This window comes from Helianthus annuus, chromosome 15 (assembly GCF_002127325.2).
Source record: "Helianthus annuus cultivar XRQ/B chromosome 15, HanXRQr2.0-SUNRISE, whole genome shotgun sequence".
Lineage (NCBI taxonomy): Eukaryota > Viridiplantae > Streptophyta > Magnoliopsida > Asterales > Asteraceae > Helianthus > Helianthus annuus.
In genome coordinates, this window is record NC_035447.2 from 146,105,193 (window position 1) to 146,117,100 (window position 11,908).

The following is an 11,908-nucleotide window of genomic DNA, read 5'->3' on the forward strand; positions in this document are numbered from 1 at the left end:
CTCTCCCGGCAAACTGCTAAACAAATCAAACTCTTTCTTTAACAATGCCTTCTTGCTTTTGATCATGTTTTCGCTACCCTCGAACTTGACTCTAAGAGCATCCCATATAGACTTTGCAGTTTTGTCATGCTGTAACAAGATGAATATATCTTCCTTTATCGCCTGCTGCAACAAACTAATCATCATTTTCTCGGCTCTATACATTGCTCGTTCTTGATCGGTAAATTCGGATATCTCTTTAACAACTTGCAAATCTGTTCGAGGCAATGTGTACTTCTTCAATATGCATTCCCATGATCTGAGATGATTTGCCTGAACCCAGTTTTCAAACCTATCCTTCCATCCATAATACTCCTCTATGCTCATCAATCTAGGGGGCTTTTGAGTCGTTCCTGTCTCATTTTCTAAATTCATTGCTTGAGCAATTGCGGCTGGAGTAGTCGACGAGGCAAATGCATTGTAAAACTCGGAATCCATACTGACTTATAAGCGAATCAAACAGATGATAGAAAATCGAACCAACACTGAACAAATAAGCGAACCAGATGTTCACAAAAACGAACTGTACTTTGGAGCGAAACCTTATAAGCGAACCAGAATAATCCAAATAAGAGGACCAGAAAGTGTTCTTTTGAGCGAACCAGAATGAGTTTGGAGCGGACCAAACTTCTAATTTTGAGCGAACCAGCAAAAATTGGTACAGAAGAGCGAACAAGCTGAGACCATAAAAGCGAACTAGACTATGATCTAAGAGCGGATCTCGATGACGTAAGTACGAGCGAACCACATACCAAACATAATTTGACCTGATTTTAAGCTGTATTTCTGCCTGAAACTTTCAAGGGTTTGCCTTTGTATGATAATACACAATCTGTGAGCTTTTGAACGAAAATTGACCGTGAAATCACCAGGAAATGAGAAAAGAAGGTGTAGAAGTAAGAAGAAATGATGAAAAACAGCTACAATCTGCAGAAAACCTCCTCCCAGGCTCTGATACCACTTGTAGGATCGTTTGCTGACCCAAACGAGTCGTTCAGAGGTTGTCTCTTGCGTTTCAGATGCGGAATAATAAGTAATGCAAGTAGATATAGCTTGTTCTACCTCCTAACTGCTTGTTTTATTGATTTGAAACGTTTTACAGTTCAATCGTCACACCGGCAGAGCTTCGGCGTGGAATCCAACTACAACCTTACAAGGTCCGCTCAAACAACCCTATATATAGACAGTTGGGTCCGCTTATGTGTCATATGACCATAAGAGCGGACCAGATTAGTCCACATAAGCGGACCATAATTGACAAACGAGCGAACCATAACCCTAATGTCCCTATGAGCGGACTTAGCATATAAAACCTATACAGACTCCTGTTTTCTCGTATTACGTGCCCTATGCTATACAATACGATATAAGACCTGATCCTAGACACCTAGACGCAATCAACAGATGTAGTGCACTAACAATAAATATGTAAATCGCAAGAATCACATGAACTTGTAGTTTTTCCAAAAATATGTAGTAAATCTCATTACTTTTAGTGGATCTTTACATAAATCAATCCGGTTTCGTAAAAACCTCGCTTTTAAAGAAATTCCATCTTTACAACTTCTTGTAAAATTTGACAAAACTAGTTCTTTGTCGAAACTTAGTGTTACCCAAGTGTTTACACACTTGTGTGTTTAAAAATCATTCGTGTTCATGTAAGATCCGGTTTTAGAAAATAAGATTTCTTTGACACTTGGTCCTTTGAAAATACCGCTTGTAGATCCGTTGATCTACTAGTTTTAAACACTATTTCACAAGTAGAATCGTTTTTACACAAGTTCAAGTTTCGTGTGTGGTAGAGTTTCATCACTTAACCCTTGTTACACTTAAACAAACTCTATGTCATGATCCATGATCATGACTAATCCGGGTTAGGCGATGATCCGAGCTACCACAACATAGATCGGCACTAAATAGTCACACAAAACAAATCTCACAAGATTTACACAACCCTTGTGCTATTAACCAACATATTCATTATTTTAATAGACTTTTAACACTTCATCTTGTATGTTCACGAGTTTTAACCGACATATTTCATTTTAACCACTTTAAAATAGATCGAGAGTGCGTTTATAGTAACTTACTACTAGCTCGACGCTAGGGAAGATTCGAGTCGAAGAATGAGTGGATAAAAGAAATGAGATGAGGTCCTTCGAGTTCCGAATGCACCAAGCCTCCTCTTATGTGATCCTTAGCAATTGTATGCTCTTGAAATTGGATGATCAAGATCGAAAGATAGATGGATGGTGTAGGGGATGTTCGGCCGAGAGCTTGTAAGGAGAGAGGGAATGTGTGTGTTGTGATGTTTGTTAAGTGTGTGTTATGGTGTGCCAAGTCTTGTTCTTATAGGCAATAACATATGATCATTAACCATTGGTTCAAGTGTCTAATAGATATTAGACACATTAGATTAGTTTAATCACAAAAAGTACAAGGGTGTCCCCCAAGGGGACGAGTTCGGTTGGGGGGGGGGGTTACCCGGTTGGATTTCAACCATTAGTTAAGCATTAGTTAGTTAAGTGTGAAGGTTAACTCGGTTACTAGTGTGTTATGCGTTAAAGCGGGTGTTAGGGTATTCAGGGACCCTAACTGGCTCAGAAAAAGATAAACAATGTAAATGGCAATATTTTCATGTTCCGGGTAAAGTCCGGTTGTTCGGTTGGATAGTAATCCGTTAAAGTGCTTAACAAAGCTTTAAAGTGTCGTTAATACTATTTTTAGTGACACAACTTATTCCCGACACTTTGGAAAGTGTCTAGTAATATTTTCTAATGTTTTGGCACTTTATTAGTTAGCTAAATGCTGAATTTTTAATTAAAGTGCTGAATTTTGTACTTAGAGTACGTTTTAGGCACATCCGGTCACTGTAACTTATTCCTAGAGACGCAGTTCTACAACCCTTATATCCCTACACTCTCTTCTAGTGTAGTAAAATATCTCTGGCTCATACAGGCCTTAGAGGCAGTGTCTGCCTGATGTTGGCTATATCAGCATGTTTAATAGGTTATCCGTTCATAGTGCTACTGTGTTTTTGTGCATCAAGATTGTCACTAGAGTTCAGTATGTAAATAATGGAGTGACAGCAATAGAGGATGATGCAAGTATGTACATGTATCAGTATTTCAAGTAGCAGTTCATTCACAATTTCAATCAAGCACAGTAATTAAGCAGTAATTAATTATTAATTAAGTCGTACGGATACCTGGTTTAGTGAGGGTTGTCACATTCTCCCCCCGTTAGAAAAATTTCGTCCCGAAATTTTAAGTTCTGCTTCTAGGTGCAGGGTTCTTGGGAAATAAGTGGGGGTATTTCTCTTTCATTCGGTCCTCACGCTCCCAGGTGCATTCAGGACCATGTCTGGCATTCCAACGAACCTTAACGAGCTTAACACTGCTCCGGCGGGTTTTGTTGACTTTCCAATCCGTAACCTCAACAGGTTATTCAACGAAATGGAGCGTGTCGTCAACATGAATTTCGTCGGTGGGAATGACAACGGTATCTTGAGTCGGACTTTTCTTCAAGTTGGATACATGAAATGTATCGTGAACTCCATTCAGTTCAGCAGGTAAGTCCAGCTTGTATGCTACTAGCCCAATTCTTTCCAAAATTCTGAACGGACCAATATACCGCGGGTTCAACTTTCCACGCTTTCCGAAGCGTGCCACACCCTTCCAGGGTGATACCTTCAACAAAACCATATCACCTCCCTCAAACTCTAGAGGTTTCCTTCTTCGATCCGCATAACACTTTTGACAATCACGAGCCGCCTTGATGCGATCTCGGATCTGTGCGATCTTATCCGTGGTTTCCTGGACCATATCAGGACCAACCAATTGTCTATCACCTGCATCAGACCAACAAAGCGGTGACCTGCACTTGCGTCCATATAAAGCTTCGAATGGCGCGGCACCAATACTGGTGTGGTAGCTGTTGTTATATGAAAATTCGACCAGTGGCAAATGCTTATCCCAGCTACTGCCCAAGTCCATAACACATGCTCTCAGCATATCTTCCAACGTCTGTATCGTCCGCTCGCTTTGTCTGTCGGTCTGTGGGTGAAATGCAGTGCTCATATTCAATTGCGAGCGAAAAGCTTCTTGGAAGGATTGCCAAATCCTTGATACGAACCTTCCGTCTCTATCAGAGATGATTGAGATAGGTACTCCATGGCGTGTAACAATTTCTCTCATGTAAATTTCAGCCAACTTGCTCGTGTTATCCTTCTCTCTGATAGGTAAGAAATGCGCGGATTTCGTTAATCGGTCCACTATTACCCAAGTAGTGTCATGACCTCTTGGCGTTCTTGGCAACTTTGTAATAAAATCCATGGAGATTTGTTCCCATTTCCACTTGGGAATTTCTGGTTGTTGTAGAAGTCCTGAAGGCTTCTGGTATTTCGCTCTCACCTTAGCGCATGTTAGACACTTGCTCACATAAACAACAACATCGCCTTTCATCTTAGGCCACCAATAGTAATCCTTAAGATCTTGGTACATCTTATCCGCTCCTGGATGGATAGAGTACCGCGACTTGTGAGCTTCATCGAAAATAATCTTCCTTAAACCACTAAACAGAGGAACCCAAATCCTTTTCTCAAAACATAACGTTCCTTCCTCGTTTGGCACCAATTGCTTCTCCATCCCACGGAGATATTCTTCTTCAAGGTTGCTTTCCTTAAGTGCTTCTCTCTGTGCGGCACGAATGCGCAAGGAAAGATCGGTTTGGATAATCATCTCCAAAGCCCTAACCCTTATGGGCTTGATCCTTTCTTTTCGACTTAGGGCGTCGGCGACCACATTCGCCTTCCCTGGATGATACTTTATCTCGCAGTCGTAATCATTTAACAACTCAACCCATCGTCTTTGTCTCATATTCAACTCCTTTTGGTTGAATATGTGTTGTAGGCTCTTATGATCTGTAAAGATTGTACACTTCGTACCATATAGGTAGTGTCTCCAGATCTTTAAAGCAAATATTACTGCGCCGAGTTCCAAATCGTGTGTGGTATAGTTCTTTTCATGTACCTTCAGTTGACGCGATGCGTAAGCTATAACCTTCTGGCATTGCATCAACACGCAACCCAATCCTTGACGCGAGGCGTCGCAGTATACCACAAAATCATCAGTACCTTCCGGTAGTGCTAAGATTGGCGCATTGCAGAGCTTATCTTTCAATATCTGGAACGCTTCTTCCTGTTTGATTCCCCAATCAAACTTCTTATCCTTCTGCGTGAGGAGCGTCAATGGTTGAGCGATCTTTGAAAAATCCTCAATGAACCTTCGATAATAACCGGCCAAACCCAAGAATTGTCGAATCTTGGTTGGCGTCTTTGGTGTCTCCCAATTCTTGATCGCTTCGATCTTGGTTGGGTCCACGTGGATTCCATCTCCATTCACCACGTGTCCAAGAAATTGGACTTCACGTAGCCAAAACTCGCACTTAGAGAATTTGGCATACAGCTGTTCCTTCTTCAGCAGCTCCAGAATAGCTCTTAAATGCTGTTCGTGCTCAGCCTTTGACTTTGAGTAAATCAAAATGTCGTCGATGAACACAATCACGAACTTATCCAAGTACGGCTTGCAAACTCTATTCATCAAATCCATGAAGACTGCAGGTGCGTTTGTCAACCCAAACGGCATAACTAGGAACTCGTAGTGTCCATAGCGAGTTCTGAAGGCTGTCTTAGGGATACTTTCCTCTTGTATCCTTAACTGATGGTAACCAGATCGCAAATCGATCTTCGAGTAATAGCTTGAACCTTGAAGCTGATCGAATAAATCATCGATCCTTGGCAGAGGATACCTATTCTTGATCGTCAGCTTATTCAACTCCCGGTAGTCGATACACATTCGAAAACTACCATCTTTCTTTTGACAAACAAGACCGGAGCTCCCCAAGGCGAGAAGCTTGGTCGGATAAATACCTTGTCTAACAACTCTTGAAGTTGTGTCGACAATTCTTGCATCTCAGACGGGACAAGTCTATAGGGTGCCTTAGCCACAGGTGCGGCGCTTGGGACTAAATCAATGTGAAACTCTACTTGCCTCTGAGGCGGCAATCCAGGCAAGTCCTCTGGGAAGACTTCTGGATATTCCCTCACAACAGGGATGTCTTCGATTCTTGGTTCTGCAGCTTTCTTGTCTACAATGTGTGCCAGGAAGGCAGCACATCCCTTTTGTAAACACTTCCGGGCTTTCAGGCAGCTGATAATTCTCAAATGTGACAACTGTGTTCTGTAAGCACCGTATAATGTAAAACAATGTTGGTTATCAATAAAACAATATGCTTTGGTGTTATTATATGTGTTCTTGTGTTTAATGATTTTACAATTTGATTCGATTTCGACTTCAAACTTTAAATCACTTTCTGGAAGGTTATACGCAAACTGGTGCTTAAACGTAATCAGTTTAACGCGACGTACATTCCGGAACTGTGACGAAAGCCAAACATACCCTAAATATCCCTTTTCATAACTTAGAAATAAGTTTCGAAGGATTCGGTATGGCGAAAACATGTTTATTTAAACTAAAGAACTAATTACGACAAAACTGCGAACGAACGTTGGTGACCGCCCGGATAATATTTAAATCCCACAAATATTCTGTTATGATTAAAATCTTATTTTAATCAGGTTCGTGTTGAAAAATAAATTAAAACGCTTAAAAACGTTATTTTCCAAGTTTAAGCACGTACCGCGTGTTTCTGCGCGACACAGTGCTTTTACTGCGAAACGCGGACAACGCAGCCAGTCTTGGCAACTGAAATTTATTTCAGTAATACTTTGGCGAGTTATTTTTATAGAATAATAAAAATAAATTGGAACGCCATAAATCGGGATTTAAACGCTAGATAAAATACCCGGTATCCAGTTAAACACCTGTTTTTATCTAATATACCATCGAATTTACACTTCACCCCCTCCCCCCCCATACATCTTACGGTTATATATATATATGGGGACCCACCAAATTTTGCAAGATATGGCAATATCTCCTTTGATCTTTGTATTGCCAAGTGTTAGTGCATGCCATGTCCATATCTCTACAAAATCTCCTACATATATCTTCACAATCTAACCAAGATCATTCACACTCAACCCTAACTCTCTCTCTCCTCCTTCAATCGTTCCCCATCTCTCTCTCTACCTTCAAATCTTCAAGACTTGTTCTTCATTCAAAGCTTTGAAGGTGATCCATGGAGGTTGCAAGTTGAAGGGCATTCAAAGGAGCTTTGTTCTAGTCTTGTTCATCATCTTTCTCACCATCATCTTCACTAGAATTTCTACCCTAGCCTTGTGCTAGTAGTAAGTCCATTCATACTCTTGTCTCACTTCGATTCTTGTTCGATTGTTGATTGTTTTTCACACACAAAAACTCAAAGAGCTTGCTGAGTTGGATTTCCAGCCAACTTCAACAGGCTGTAACGGGGTCATTTTAAGTCGAAAAACGGAATTTCTAAAGCCTAAAATGAGTGTTTTGGAATAACTAAGCAAATGGCACTGGAATCATAATTTTTCGAGACCGTTTACTATTTTTAAAAGGTTATTTTTGGACAGCAGCTCAAGCTGCATTTTTATTGCAGAAAAAGTATGACATTTTCGGGGTCACAACTTAAAACCTGAATAAAATCAACCCATGAAATTTTTACAGTAGATGGACACCGTTGTCAGGACGACCCTCCAACTGGAATTTCGTCAAACGGACTTACGGTTGATTTTTAGTGAATATTTCCGTAAACTGCGATCAGAATGGTAACAAATCTGATTGCAGTCGAGAAAATGATTTTTTATAAAATATGGGTAACAAATTGGACTTTGATAATTTTACACAATAAATTTTGGAACATATGTCATATTCTGTAAAAAATTGGAGATTTTTAGAAAAGGTTAACTATTTTATAAAAATCCTCGAAAACAGTCCGGTTTCGAGTTATAAAGCTGAAATGAAGTATGCAACGTTTTGTTTGTCGATATGTCGATTTGGTGATTGAAAATGAACTATTGGTTTTATATAAAAGAAAATGATATGCTATTAAAGCATGGACACCTCTATTTACAGAGGATACCCTACCGAAATTTTCCGAGAATCCGAACACTTAGTAAAATATTAGAGAAAGTAGGTACGAAATAGTTGTCTAACTATTTTTCTAATATCGATAGTTAAGTTAAAATAATTATCATTGTTTTAACAAAATAATACCTAAGTAACGCAAATCAAAACACTAAACTCTAAGCCAAGGCACGACCCACTCGTCTAATAGACATTAGTACGTTGTAGGTTGTCGTGTAGCGGACAGGGTTTGAGATTCGATTCAAGACGCACTACTGTGAGTACATAGTCCCCTCTTTTACTGTTTTCTAAACATTTTGGGGTGAAACACATGTGCCTACTTGTTACTTTCGTGCTTTCTTGTTTCCGCATCATATACTTGCTATGTTCATTATTACATTATTTTACATGACATTTTCATGATATGTATGTTCATCATACTTAGTACATTGTTTTACATGACATCTTCATGCTATGTATGTTCATCATACTTAGTACATTGGTTTTACATGACATTTCACGCTATGTATGTTCATCATACTTAGTGCATTTATTTTACATGACATTTCACGCTATGTATGTTCATCATACTTAGTGCATTTATTTTACATGATATTTTCACGCTATGTATGTTCATCATACTTAGTGCATTTATTTTACATGACATTTCACGCTATGTATGTTCATCATACTTAGTGCATTGTTTTACATGCTTACATCTTGAGTTTGACATTTGGTTTGTTTAAGTGGGACCATATACATTCATTGTAGGATCGAATTTCGACCTAAACGAGTCGTTCGGAAGAGCTCAAATCCGTTTCAGCGGCGGAAACAAAGAAACAGATGCGTACACAGCTTGTATTACACTATAATCCTCTTGTATATTGATTTTACAATGTTTCGTTTACAAGGAAAATCGGCAATACCTCGGTACAAGATCTGAAAAACTGTTACAAATGAAATGAACCAACTACCTATATATAGTAGTTATGAACCGCTTATATGACAATCCATAAAGGCGGTCCATGTAAGTGCCTAAAAGCGATCCTACAAGTTTGAATAAGCGATCCGAATAAGCGGTTCACCTTGCATGAATAAGCGATCCCATGTTGACTAACTTCATGCCTCCATTCCATTCTTTGTCTTTTAGTGAACTTCATTTATATCATTGGCCCTATGTTTGGTGAAATATAATTGGACCCTCCTTTTGTCCAATAATATTGATCGGCCACCATTTCAAGTCTTATATGCATTTGTCGTTTGTTGCTTTGATATTGTTTCATTATGTATAAAGCATGAGATGACATGTGATGACATCACATGTGATGTCATCAAGATGATGTCACATGTGATGTCATGTCTGACCGGATCGCAACGAGACCGAGACTCGACATTAGACGTAGTCGACAGATGACTGCACCAACAGACTCCCCCTCAGATGTTGACGAGTCTAAAGTGTCGAGTCTTCAACGACTTCAGTCTTTAACAGTGAAAGCATCCTCAAATCTTTCTTTTCTCTTTACATCATCATCAACAGACTCTTCTCACACGATCTCTACTCAGATGTCTTCAGACTCCCCCTTTCGATATGCTGGGATCGCAGTCTGGCTTGTTGTAATCACAAGATCTTCAGGTATCGGAACCTGGTTCTCTAACTCTTTGAAACCTGCACATCCTCTACCCAAAAATAAATCTCCCGATGATAATATGAAAATATCTAATGAAACATTCGCAGAAATATACAATCACAAAATGATTTTACAATTTGAAGAACCACATGAAGATATATATCATTTTTGTTTTCAAAAACCAACACACTCTCTCAAACCATATGTTCGTCAAGTTTAGCACCCGGAATTTTGAATATCAACTTTTCAATATCAGTTGTCGAAAAACTTTTTGGCTTTTTTCAAAACTTTATGCTAAAACACACTGAAAATCTTTTTGGATTTTTGACACAAGAAAATTTAAAATGCAGTAAAGAAATATTTACAGACATTATTTTTGTGAGCTTGTGTAAGAGGATCATATCAGCTAGTGAGACAAATCACCAACACCGTTAAGCTTTGATATCATTGTAAGTTTTAAACAATTTACCTAGATTGTCAGTATACTGGTCCACTTAAATTTTCACACAAAGTTCAACTGATCCGAGATACGATATTAATGTTTTAAGCACTTAAACTTATCCGTGTGTCCCACTACTTGAATATACTCCCGTATCCAGATCCCAATATTCAGTCTTACAGGTGAGTATACCACAGCTGATATCTGTAAGGGGTTAGGTGCGAAACCGTGAGAGCTCAGGTCAGAACTTCCGTTCAGCAGAGAGATGACGGCTCGACTTTTGGTGGGTCCCCTTTAGAGGATCTTTTTTACAACAGCAATGACTATCAATTTTATTGTTTCATCGATTTGCTGAGGGCGGCGCTTTTTCAAGCATTTGCAGAAAGTATTATCCGGGGACTAGGTCAGTACTTCCATACAGCAGAAGTCCCGGGATAATACCCCAGATATCACTGAGCATAAAGACCTAGTATCTCAGAATAAGAGACCTTTCAAACAAGATTTCAGGGGTTACCTATATATCCAAGTTTGTGTTAACCCACAGAACAAGCAAGTTTGAAATTTAGGTTTATATCTCGTCACAGTTTATTAAATGTGCAAAAATCTACTGACACATCCACAGTAAGATTGTTTAACACTTTTAAACTTTCCAAATCTTTAGCATGTTGTGATAGTCCGCTGATGTACTATCATTTCCTCTTTTTCACAACAAACTCATTTTTGGATTTTATCATGTTTTTGTCTTTTTCAAATTTTCTAATGTTTTTGGATTTTCAGAAATTTTCTACTCCCCCTAAAAAGCAAACACATTAACGAAAATTGAAAACAAACTGTACAGAAACATGACAACCGATATCAAATCGCATCAATTCGCCATTCACTTGGCATAAACAATCAGAACTCCCCCTATCAACAAACTATTTTCTCATTTAGATTTCAAAACACTTAAGTTTGTTTTAATCAAAATGATTTTTCCGGAAAATAAGTTTGGTTGATTTTACCACTTGTAAGTATATCAATACTAAGTTCGGGGATGTGGTTCATCATCTTGTCTCTCTTTAACCCATATGTAGTAAATCAAGTACAACTTAATGTCCCTGATTTACCATTTGCAATCAAGCAATCTCTAAACCAATTGTAAAAATAACCACTTGTAAAAGCACACAATACCACTTGTAGGAATGTTACGTCTACATCACCATTTTACCAATCAGGATGCCGATTCCTGCTTCGCACTTACCAACCTGGAAGCTCCGGCATAGTCCTCTCACCTGTAAACATTCAAACACTATTCAAAATCTTTCAAACAAACTTTTCAAACACTAGAAAGATGCCGATTCCTGATCCACGATTACCAACTTGGGATCTCCGGCAAGTCCGGTGTATTACTCAAACATAATGTCCACCCAAGCCTCACCAGCCTTGGGTGACTTTGGAACACATCTGTCCCACCAACATTTTGATTTATAAAATTCTTTAGCACCTTTTACCTTCTTATCAACCATCTTCCCAAAAATATGTTTGACTTTCCCGTTGAAAGCCTTATCAACATCAAATTCTCCTTTATCGGCGAAGAATTGATTTGAAATCTCTACCTTTCCAACTTTCTTCATCAAATTTTCCTTTGACAATTTCGGAAAATTCTCATCGTTCACCACTGGAACGGAATTATCAATCTTTTTCTCAACACATGACTCCTCTGATTTTATGGAATCAGATTCATTGTCAGAATTACCCTCAGATTTAAC